The sequence below is a fragment of the Schistocerca nitens genome, chromosome 1 (genome assembly GCF_023898315.1).
Source record: "Schistocerca nitens isolate TAMUIC-IGC-003100 chromosome 1, iqSchNite1.1, whole genome shotgun sequence".
NCBI classification, from domain to species: domain Eukaryota; kingdom Metazoa; phylum Arthropoda; class Insecta; order Orthoptera; family Acrididae; genus Schistocerca; species Schistocerca nitens.
The window spans coordinates 424604427-424616448 of NC_064614.1; the positions used below are offsets into that span (position 1 = coordinate 424604427).

The 12022-nt window shown below is 42.0% G+C and overlaps 1 pseudogene; it reads left to right on the forward strand.

Annotated features, from left to right (window-relative positions):
* The first annotated feature begins 1096 nt into the window (after nucleotides 1-1096).
* Nucleotides 1097-12022, forward strand: part of LOC126251521 (glutathione S-transferase theta-1-like) — a 28095-nt pseudogene continuing 17169 nt past the window's right edge.

The following is a 12022-nucleotide window of genomic DNA, read 5'->3' on the forward strand; positions in this document are numbered from 1 at the left end:
ATGAAATCAGAAAGTGATTAAAAGAATCACCAAAGGTTGCCCGCAAGTATCAATCTGTGCCACTGTCCATCGGGATATGCCTTTGAACCCCTGGAATGAGGCGATAGCATATGCAGATGACCTCCTGGTGGTGGTCTCTGTGGACTCAAGAGTGCAAGTCGAACAATGGTCAACTCAGTTACTCACAAGCATCAGCCAGTGGTGCAAACACAATAAACTTCAGATGGCTCTACACAAAACAGTTTCTATACTACTCAAAGGAACACTACAAAGTAATCGAAAGATAAAACTATATGACATTAGCATATGCAGACAACAGAAAACATGATATCTTGGTGTGCAACTTGACAAATGACTGTTCTTTGACGAACACAGCAGAACAACGACTGATAGGGCTGCCAAGATCATGCACAGGCTGGCCAGACTCAACATAAAACACTTCAAGGCACTATTACACACACTGAGAACTTACCATTGGGTGCTCTTTGAGTCTATGGTCTGTTATGCAGCGTGTACATCGTCGTAGTGGGAACTGTGATGGATGGCAGCAACATCTTTGGGTTAAGGAAGCTCTTAGTCTTTCCTGTGACAGCCGAAGCTCTCCCTCTAGGCATGGACCCCCACAGCGCTTTAAGTGCCAAGCTGAAGGGCATGTGGCTAAATACTGCTGCAACTCACCACAGTGCATGCACAACACCTGTGCTTGTGACAGACAATGAGAACAGGCACCAACTTTTGCTCGCTGCAGCAGGCCATATGTGGCAAACTGGCATGGCCGCCCGGCTTTTGCCAGAAATGAGACACGACGACAGCACTGTAAGCGCCACCGAATGAAGACACAACTGAAAGGAGAGAAGACAGCTCCCAATGTGCAAGGGTGGCTGGAATATCGCACCAATGATAGCGGCACCAGCCACCAGCGGTAGCACAGCAGGCGCCACAAGTGTGGGAGATGTGCGCCATACTGGTGGCCGTGGCAGAGGAGGCGATTGCGGCCTTCAAAGCTGCCATGGACGCTGATAGGGCAGCTTTTAAGGCCACCCTGATTGCAGAGACGGAAGAGGCATGCAGCCAACTGCGGCAATTGCACTTGCAGATGGCGCACGACATCTGTGCAGATGCTGCAGGCAAAGAGAAGATGCCTGCCACCATTTCCCTAATGGAGCAGCCAGCGGAAGGACAAATGGTGGACACACTGGACACACTGAAGAAGAAGACGGAAGCCACCGCAACAATGCAAAAGTCCATCTGTTGTGAGCAATCAGGACACTCAAGGGGATGGGCTACGTCATCTGCTACACAGGGAAGACTCAACCACGGCCCTCATTGAGCCTGTCAGAGCAGCCAACAAGTGAGGAGTGGTGCCGATATGCGACTGCACATCTCTGAGCGCTTGGCTTCAACGCTCGCCCACCAGACACCAATGGGTGACGTGGGCCTTCCCCTGTGCCAAGTCACCACTGACGCAATGCGGCAGAGGGCTCTCACAGCTCAAACTTCAGCACACTGTACTGCAGCAACAGCACAGATTGACCTCTTATGACGAACATATGGCATGACACGGTATCCGCTTGTATGATACCCGCTTCTAACTTAACCCATCCTTGCATGACCTATCGCAGTCAGCAAGACATCTGCTACTGCTCTTACTACCCGACCTAACTATCACAGAGGATTTTTTTCCCTTGGCACTTGCTGTGGCATTTTTTTCCCTCTGCCCTTCAAATCACTACCCTTCCTTTGACTTTTGACTCAATGTATCTCCAGCTGGCCACGTATAAATGGTTAACCTTAACCAGATGTATGCAAACATCACAGTACCCACATCCTGCGACACCTCACTTTAGTGAGAACTAACCCTTATGCAGAGATGGCAGTAGACCTTTTGAGTTGGCCATCATGCCGGTGTGGGTGTGGAGAGGCTCCACCTCTTTAAAAAAAAGGACATTACCAAGAAGCACCAACTCGTTAAATGGCATGTGTATACCTGGCAAACAGAATGGAAGTGATAAGGCCATAGGGTACATCAATTCTTCCCAGAATTCAGGGAACATCTGAGACTTAGCAAAATCAACCGAGCCAGGGTATGGTTCACTTTCTGACAGGTTGCAGCTGTTACCCTGCACATTTACACAGCATAGGCCACAGCGAGAGTGCTACTGTATATGTGGGGAACATGGATCCCCAGAACATATACTTTTCCACTGTCATGCACACAGAGCAGCACACCAGACACCAATGCAGTACAACAATGAGATGATATGGGCAATAAGAGACAAAGACGAGTGGGAAATAATAAATGAAATTGCTGATGATGTCTCAAGGACATTACATGAGAAATACAGACAGATGCATATAACAGAACAGTGCAACACACGTAGAGCATGTAAGACAGCAGGTCCAATTCGTGCACCAACACAGACAGCAGCACTGAAACACACACTTACTCAAACAGCAAACACTTTCACCAACGGGTAAAACAGACAACCTTACACAACATCTAGAATAATTAAACTGTATCCAAACAATGTAATGCAATCAACCCTGTAAACCTGTTCTAGCTTAAGTATAAACAGTAGGCATATCCATCCCGCAGTCATTACACCACTGTTGGGATGTAACATTTGTGACTGAACACTTAGTATATAAGCAACACAACAGGTAAAATTCAAGACACATAATATAGGAACTGAAGGTTAATCAATAACTCCAAGAAATAACATACTTTACAATCACACCACTGTGCTCACCACAGTATACATAATAGTTATAGTGTTTTTTTTAATGGTGTTTAGAAATATTAATCCATAAATTAAACTCTAGTGAACTGGGACTGGAAGGCTCAAAGTAGTTCTGGGGCTTTCAGACCAGGCTGGCTCAGAAAGAGTAACATCTCTCTCTCTCTCTCTCTCTCTCTCTCTCTCTCTCTCTCTCTCTTGCTATCCAAGTCTTTCCTATCACCATATCTTCTTAATATTTGAATTTTTTGTGTTTTTTCTTTTAATTTCTAATATATTTTTAATTTATTATTACTTCCACTGTAATGGCTGAAAACAATAATTGCTGTTTGTAGTATGGAACATGGTTTGTAATCTACATGAAATGCTGTAAAATGAATGACCTGTTATAAAATGTAAGGCAGCTGGTCTCGAAATGAGCAATAAATCAAATCAAATCTTGGACTTAATGGGATTGGCATATAACAAATATATTCTAGAAAATGTGTCCATAACTGTGAAGGGCATTTCATAGGCCTCTGGCATTAACCTCAAGCAATAATTCACTCTCTGTTGAAATTAGACCAGACAACTTCATTTTAATATTGACATTATCCAGACCCAAGAAGCTGCAAATTTTCTATAGGAAACTGGCAGCTGGTTTTCTCCTAGAGCTGAAGTTTCCATGTGTTAAGATTTTAAAATGAAGTTCACTTTGCACAGAATTCATTCTAAATAACATGCAGCGATATCTCACTCATCTCTACCATCTATCAATAATTTGTTCTGTTTTTTTTTTTTTTTTTTTTCTTTTATTAGTCATACAAGTAGTCACACTCTGTGTAAGTTTCAGCCTAAGCCATGCAGTGTGGCCTCAGTGGACCATGAGCTAGCCCTCTTGACCTGTTGGCCTGGCAAGGTGGTTGCAGCCCACTGGGCCAGAGATAATGGGATAGCGGAACAGTCTTCTAGCCTATCCGATTGCCACTCCGGTGCACTATACATTTTGCTCACAGTGTTAACCACTACAGCCCTTCTAATGTGCTGAGGGATGTCTTGCATGTGTCTGTATTGTCCTAAACTTATGGGGAGAAAATATGACTCATTAGCATTTTGTGGACTGATAAGGGATATTTTCTTGTTGATAATCAGCCCTGCTGAGCTAAAATTTCTTTTTGCCAATGCATATATTGAGTGGACTATTAGCATAGTTAGTGCTGATCTGAAGAGCCTCAGAAACTTTTTGTTGTGGACTCTCCACCATACCAGCAACTACACTGGATCACCATTTTCAGAGTATCCTGTTCTAAGTAAAGTGAAATTTCATCTTATACTGCTGCTTGTCCTCTTGTAAGGGTCCTCTAGCTCATCTACACATTCCAAAATCTGATTGTCTTTGTTTTCACTTAAACTGAAAGTAATTTATAAAGTAAAAAATACTGTTTTTGTATTTCCAGATGTTTGCAACAATTAATTTACAGAGAATGACTAAATAAACAGAGGCAAACCGTAAATTAAAAGACAGAGAGCAAGGGAGAAGTTGGAGATTGGGCGGGAGGGAGGGAGAAATTTAAACAAATGGAGAGACACTGAGAAACAGAAGAAAAGGTGGGAAAATGAGCAAGAGAAAAGGACACAGAGAGGCAGATATTTGCTTGCACCGATGCTAGAATGCCACACTGACAGCATGTTTAAGTTGCAAATTCCTCTAATGTATCAGACAAGCTATACTCAGTACTGTGCACTTCCTTCTTTCTTCTGGCTTCAAATTTGTATGATTTTGAATGCTTGAACACTCAAATGTTGAAACAAGATGCTCTCCACAAATCTCTACTTCCTCTTTCAGGGATGATTCTACTCTTCACTTGAGAGCTGTGATGTCTATCTCAAATGGACAGTAAGACATTAATAATGATGTCCTTTGGCATCAGTGAATGCACATGAACAAGGAATTCATTTGGATACCTTCTGAGTATACTTTTTTCAATGATACATTGTAGTTCCTGAAAGGGTGCAATGAGCAAGCATATTGTAGTACCTTGTTAAAATAAAATGAAGTGTCGAGTGCTTCTTTGCTTGAAGCTCATTAGTAACATCTTGAAACTTCAACAGGAAGCCTTAAGTCCCTTCCTATCAAAGTTTCAAGACTTCATTAATGAGCTTCAAGCAAAGACACACTCAACACTTCCATTTTGTTTTGTCAAGGTATTAAGATATGCTTGCTTCTGTTCTGTCACTACGACACTAATCTTGTCAATGGCATTCACCACAGACTCTTATCATATTGACAATAATATTCCAGGGTGCATCTACCAGGAGCTGTACTGATTTGGTGAGAAACTTTCTTAAACAAGTTTATTTGAAAATGTAATTAATATTCATCTTTCAAGTTGATATTAATTTAAGTATCCAAGGTGCATTTTCTCCGAGAAATTTCTCTGTATCTAACTTGTATCATAACATAATGCAGTAGAATTTGCTTAAATGGTTGAAGTGTCATCTTGATATTGCTTGACTGGTTTGTTACAAATGTTGCACCTTCTACATCTGTGACAAAAATTTCGTAACTTTGTAATTCAAACAAACTTTCTCTCTGAATATTGAAAGCAGGTGTAGCATCTTCACCTGGAAACTTCATGATGCACAATATGTACAGTTTCATCTGCATTTTGGAAGCAATATAGTGATCAATGGTGGTGAAATGCGGAGTTTTACTATATTTATCAGACCATAAACCCATCTGAAAAGCACATAAATTGGTTGCTGCACAAGCTTTGGTTTGCTATTGGACCTACCTTCTCTGATTTATTCAGAAGTCTCAGAAATCATGTGGCAGTTGAGGAAGGACTTCATTAACATTAATGCAGCCAGATTTTGCATTTTATGCATCTATGTCTATAAGTTTTGAAATAAATTCATTAACACATCATCTTAAACAGTTTATAAGAATGTAGGTCCTGGGTGCATGCGAAATGCAACTACCAGTAACAAAGCATTTTTTTCTTGATGGGATGCCTCAGTTTATCAAGAGTTTCTCACTATTAACTCATTTTTATCTGATTAAAGATGAAATTGCTGACACTTTCAAGAAGCAATAAACAAAAGAACATAAGTTGCACTCCACAAAATCAACATAGTCAGTTGATTGTGTATGGTGTACAGCCAAAAATGTTTCCATATTGCTAACAAGAAAAAATTCTTTTTGAATTAATGTTTCCTTCACTAACTGCTTGGTAAGAATACCCTGTGGTGCTGGTGATATTCACACATAAGATGAAGGTGGGAGTGACAACTGTAACTTAAGCCCCATATTTAAAATTTACAATATCTCCATATCTGTTCTTGAGATGTGAGAGCCAAGGTCCAAATCTGATCTGTGAGATATGGCACCCCCACCAACTGATGCAGCTCCACAGTTGGGAAGTAAATTGGTAGGCGGATGGTCTCACTTCAGCATGTGATTGTTCAGTTACTGGAGTCACTTGTGTCCTGGAGAGATGTTGACTGACGCTACTATAGCATAACTGAATACAGGTTACACCAGCATGTGGTAGAGAAGGACTCCAGGCTGCGCTGGCAGTGAGGATGATGGATTCCAGCCATTGTGCTGCTTTTGCTTGAACATGGTCTATGTGAGAACTCCACATAAGGTGCCTGTTTCAAGTTACACCAAGAAATTTGCCGTTCTTCATCGATGGGAGAGGGATGCCCTGACTTGTATCTTCTGGTGTCTTCTGGGATCAATTCCCTGCAAAGGGCATTCACTTTTGTCATCATCATCATCATCATCAGTGTTTTGCATAAAGGCGGGTTTTCACATGGTAGTTCTCCAGGCTGTCCGGTCTTCTGCCTTCCTCTTCAGGTCTGCATAATTTCCTCTTCCCTTTATGTCATCATACAAAATATGTCTACTCTCAATGTGTTCCCCTCCCGGAGATCTGAATGAGGGAAGTTTTAACTCTGGAATCTTTCACATGGAGAGACATACCATGTACTGCTTGGGAATGTAATGCGGTAGTTTCCCGTTACTTTCCACATAGGCAGTAGGATGTCCAGCCTAAAGTCAGCCACTCACCATGAGTCAGACGCTGTCTGTAGCCGCCCCTCTGGGGTTCAGTCACTACTTGTACTCTTTTTGTACCCAAAGAGAATAGGTGCCTCTTCCACCAGCTCCGCCATACTGAAGTTCATCTTCTCCACCTTTGCTGCCATTGAGGTCTTCACCGTATCCCTGGCAAGGGGACCTCACAAGGTACTATCACCCGGGCCAGGTGAACCAAGGTTTTTTACGAGGTGTTACTCCTCCCCCTCCTCCTTTCTCAACCGGCCTTGGGACTGGCTATGGTGGAGATACTTTTGTCATGGGGGCATTAAAGGACAGGCACTATTTCGTCCTGTTGGGTGGTGGTGTTGCATGTCCACTGGAGACAGTATCCACTGGAGGTGCCCAGCACTCATGCCATGTGAGAACCACTCGTATTGTCAGCAAAACAGCGTGGTTCTCATTCTGGACTCAAATATTCCCAGTACTGATTGTTGATTCTGTTGTAAGGGGTGCTGCTGATTCACATCATGCTGATTATGTATCTTGTAAAGTATATAAATAAATCTTCAGTACACTGCATTCATTAATTACTAATTATTTTATTTGAAAATGGAAGTCATTGATGTTTTAAGTCATGAGTTGGCAATAAAACTTAAATCAGTAAGTAAATGTTGCAAGCATCACCTTGAGGTTTTATAAATGGTTTTAAGATACAGAGTTTGAACATTCATTCAAACTGCTGGCAACCTTTGCCCAGTTAATTGAAATAACTATAGAGCTGGATAAATGCAGGTCTTTATAGACAGATACAAAATGAAATATAGCAAAGGCAACAGGCTGGCCCAGAGAGTAGCCTCAGCATGTAACCCGGTGGGCTGGAAAAGCATCAGGCCGTTGGGGCATGTTAACACAGCATGGCTGTGTAACACTCCAGATTGACCCCTCTCAGCAGTTTTACACTGACTGCCTTTCCATTTCTTGATTGTCTTGTTTAAATACAAAAAAATTTAGTTGTTAAAAATTTAGCTGTTGTGGCTAATGTTAGGAGCTTTTGTTTCACAGTGTTTTTCATTACAAGACAGATAATCCTTCCATATGTTGGGAAATATAACTGTTTTTCTTTTTACTGTTGTTGCACATCTCACCTTTCATTCTTATTTTCTTGTTTGTAATTTTTTTGTTCAGATTCCACATATTTGTTAGAATTTTAAAATCAAATGTTTATAATACAACTCTTTAAAATATGGGGATTTAAATTTATTTGAAAAAAAAATCCTTTGGTACATCCATAGTTTTATCATATCTACAGGCATAATTAAAATTTTCTGTTGAAACTTTCTGATAGGTGAGCAATTTGGTGAAGAATTTTCAAAACTGAATCCTATGAAAAAGGTTCCTATGATCATAGATGGAGATTTCACATTGACTGAAAGGTAACACACAGTAAATTCTGAGCTTTGGCACCATAACTTTGCTGCCAACAGCAGTTCATTTAGACTGTGATCGGATTTTTGTTTCAGTGTAGGAATTTTAAGATACTTAAGTCGAGAGAGAAATGTTCCTGACCATTGGTATCCTGCTGACAGCAAAAGAAAGGCAAGAGTTGATGAATATCTATAGTGGCAACATACAAATACAAGGAGTAACTGTTCACTGTATTTTACTAGCAAGGTTAGTAAGATAAGTGATATGTGCACTTTAGTAATGTTGTATTTCATGTGTTTACAATGTCTTACATCCTGTTGGTCCTTTTTTTAATGAAGGAACTTCTGAAGAATATAGTGGTTGATGTACAAGTCTACATTTTTTAAAGCTAAGGTGGTAGTGGTGGTGGTGGTGGTGGTGATTAGAGGTTTTGGGTGCTAAATTTCATGGTCATCAGCACTTGTTTAAAACTAATGATGAGCATTTAATCATCTATAGGTGCACTAATTGCAGGACACAAAGATGCTGTACCTACTATAATACAAGTCCAGTGTAAATCAAATCAAATACACCAAGGTGATCTCTGGGAAACCTCTCACCTAAAACATAACGTTCGCTTGCAGCTTTAAAACTTAGTTGAAGAAAACAGCATAATAATGGAAAAAAATAAATAATACACACTCAAAAGAGGAAAAGGGGTCATAGTAAGCAATAAAATGCTAGATTTATTCAAGGAAAATAACCCAAAAGAGCAATCTTTCAACTGTGCTTGATCTTAGTTGAAAAACTGCTAGTTCATACTACTGTAACAGGTTTACAGGTCATCAAAGTAGCATTACATAACACTAAAGACCTCAGCAGGTGGAACAACTATACTATCCTTTTAAAAAAATCTGTTTAAAATATGACAGGAAACAGCCTAGACTGAATATCATGAAAAATACAAACATGCTAAGAATATGGGAAAACAGTTGCAATATCGAAAGATAAAGCTGATGGGATTCTTGTGAATATCTAGAACATGCAAGATTTAAAAATAACAATAGCAGCAATTTCAGAACAACTAATACATAAAGAATGAGGAGGACATGTTATCTTAATATCAGATAAAGCTATACATAGGCAATGGTATGGCTATTACAAACAGTGACACACAAAATAATTCTGGATTAGACTAGTTAGTGAATAACCTAAGACCCAAGGCTCTATACATGAGATTACCAAAGACAAAATAAACATAGCTATATCAAAAACGGAAAAAAAAACTTTAAAGCAACAGATTCTGTGGTGTCACCGCTAGACACCACACTTGCTAGGTGGTAGCTTAAATCGGCCGCGGTCCATTAGTACATGTCGGACCCGCGTGTCGCCACTGTCAGGATCGCAGACCGAGCGCCACCACAAGGCAGGTCTCGAGAGACGTACTAGCTCTCGCCCCGGTTGTACGACGACGTTGCTGGCGACTACACATACGAAGCCTTTCTCTCAATTGCCGAGAGACAGTTAGAAAAGCCTTCAGCTAAGTTAATGGCTACGACTTAGCAAGGCGCCATTTGTACCATTGCATGTATCTCAAGATAGTCTCACTTGCATCATCAAGAATGCTGTATACCAAAGGACGATATAAAAGTTAAGTGTTCTAGTAGCTACGTTCTTTTCTTTATCACATTCATAACGAATCCTGTTCCAGATTTCGCGCCAGTCGGCGTGTGTGTACGTGTGCCCTTTCGGCAACCCGTCACTGTGGACTGGCTGCATTGTCAGTCCACAACAGATTCAGACAAAGTGTCTGCTGAACTGTAGAAACTCGTTGCAGTCGAGTCACATAACTGACATAACTCATCAACTATCTTGATATGTGGAGTAATGCCAAATGTTTGGAAGAAACATATTCTGGTAACTTTCTATAAACAGAGAGAAGATGTATAGAGGAGTGAAACTTACTTCACATACTCTAAAAAAAACTGGATAGAATCATAAATGGGTGTATTTTCAAATTATATATAAAAACAAAGATGATGTGACTTACCAAACAAAAGCGCTGGCACGTCGATAGACACACAAACAAACACAAACATACACACAAAATTCAAGCTTTCGCAACAAACTGTTGCCTCATCAGGAAAGAGGGAAGGAGAGGGAAAGACGGAAGGATGTGGGTTTTAAGGGAGAGGGTAAGGAGTCATTCCAATCCCGGGAGCGGAAAGACTTACCTTAGGGGGAAAAAAGGACGGGTATACACTCGCACGCACACACATATCCATCCACACATATACAGACACAAGCAGACATATTTAAAGACAAAGAGTTTGGGCAGAGATGTCAGTCGAGGCAGAAGTGCAGAGGCAAAGATGTTGTTGAATGACAGGTGAGGTATGACCGGCGGCAACTTGAAATTAGCGGAGATTGAGGCCTGGTGGATAACGGGAAGAGAGGATACATTGAAGAGCAAGGTCCCATCTCCGGAGTTCGGATAGGTTGGTGTTAGTGGGAAGTATCCAGATAACCCGGACGGTGTAACACTGCGCCAAGATGTGCTGGCCGTGCATCAAGGCATGTTTAGCCACAGGGTGATCCTCATTACCAACAAACACTGTCTGCCTGTGTCCATTCATGCGAATGGACAGTTTGTTGCTGGTCATTCCCACATAGAATGCATCACAGTGTAGGCAGGTCAGTTGGTAGATCACGTGGGTGCTTTCACACGTGGCTCTGCCTTTGATCGTGTACACCTTCCGGGTTACAGGACTGGAGTAGGTGGTGGTGGGAGGATGCATGGGACAGGTTTTACACCGGGGGCGGTTACAAGGGTAGGAGCCAGAGGGTAGGGAAGGTGGTTTGGGGATTTCATAGGGATGAACTAAGAGGTTACGAAGGTTAGGTGGACGGCGGAAAGACACTCTTGGTGGAGTGGGGAGGATTTCATGAAGGATGGATCTCATTTCAGGGCAGGATTTGAGGAAGTCGTATCCTTGCTGGAGAGCCACATTCAGAATCTGATCCAGTCCCGGAAAGTATCCTGTCACAAGTGGGGCACTTTTGTGGTTCTTCTGTGTGAGGTTCTGGGTTTGAGAGGATGAGGAAGTGGCTCTGGTTATTTGCTTCTGTACCAGGTCGGGAGGGTAGTTGCGGGATGCAAAAGCTGTTGTCAGGTTGTTGGTGTAATGCTTCAGGGATTCCGGACTGGAGCAGATTCGTTTGCCACGAAGACCTAGGCTGTAGGGAAGGGACCGTTTGATGTGGAATGGGTGGCAGCTGTCGTAATGGAGGTACTGTTGCTTGTTGGTGGGTTTGATGTGGATGGACGTGTGAAGCTGGCCATTGGACAGGTGGAGGTCAACATCAAGGAAAGTGGCATGGGATTTGGAGTAGGACCAGGTGAATCTGATGGAACCAAAGGAGTTGAGGTTGGAGAGGAAATTCTGGAGTTCTTCTTCACTGTGAGTCCAGATCATGAAGATGTCATCAATAAATCTGTACCAATCTTTGGGTTGGCAGGCTTGGGTAACCAAGGAGGCTTCCTCTAAGCGACCCATGAATAGGTTGGCGTATGAGGGGGCCATCCTGGTACCCATGGCTATTCCCTTTAATTGTTGGTATGTCTGGCCTTCAAAAGTGAAGAAGTTGTGGGTCAGGATGAAGCATGAAGCTGGCTAAGGTAATGAGGAAAGAGGTTTTAGGTAGGGTGGCAGGTGATCGGCGTGAAAGGAAGTGCTCCATCGCAGCGAGGCCCTGGACGTGCGGGATATTTGTGTATAAGGAAGTGGCATCAATGGTTACAAGGATGGTTTCCGGGGGTAACGGATTGGGTAAGGATTCCAGGCGTTCGAGGAAG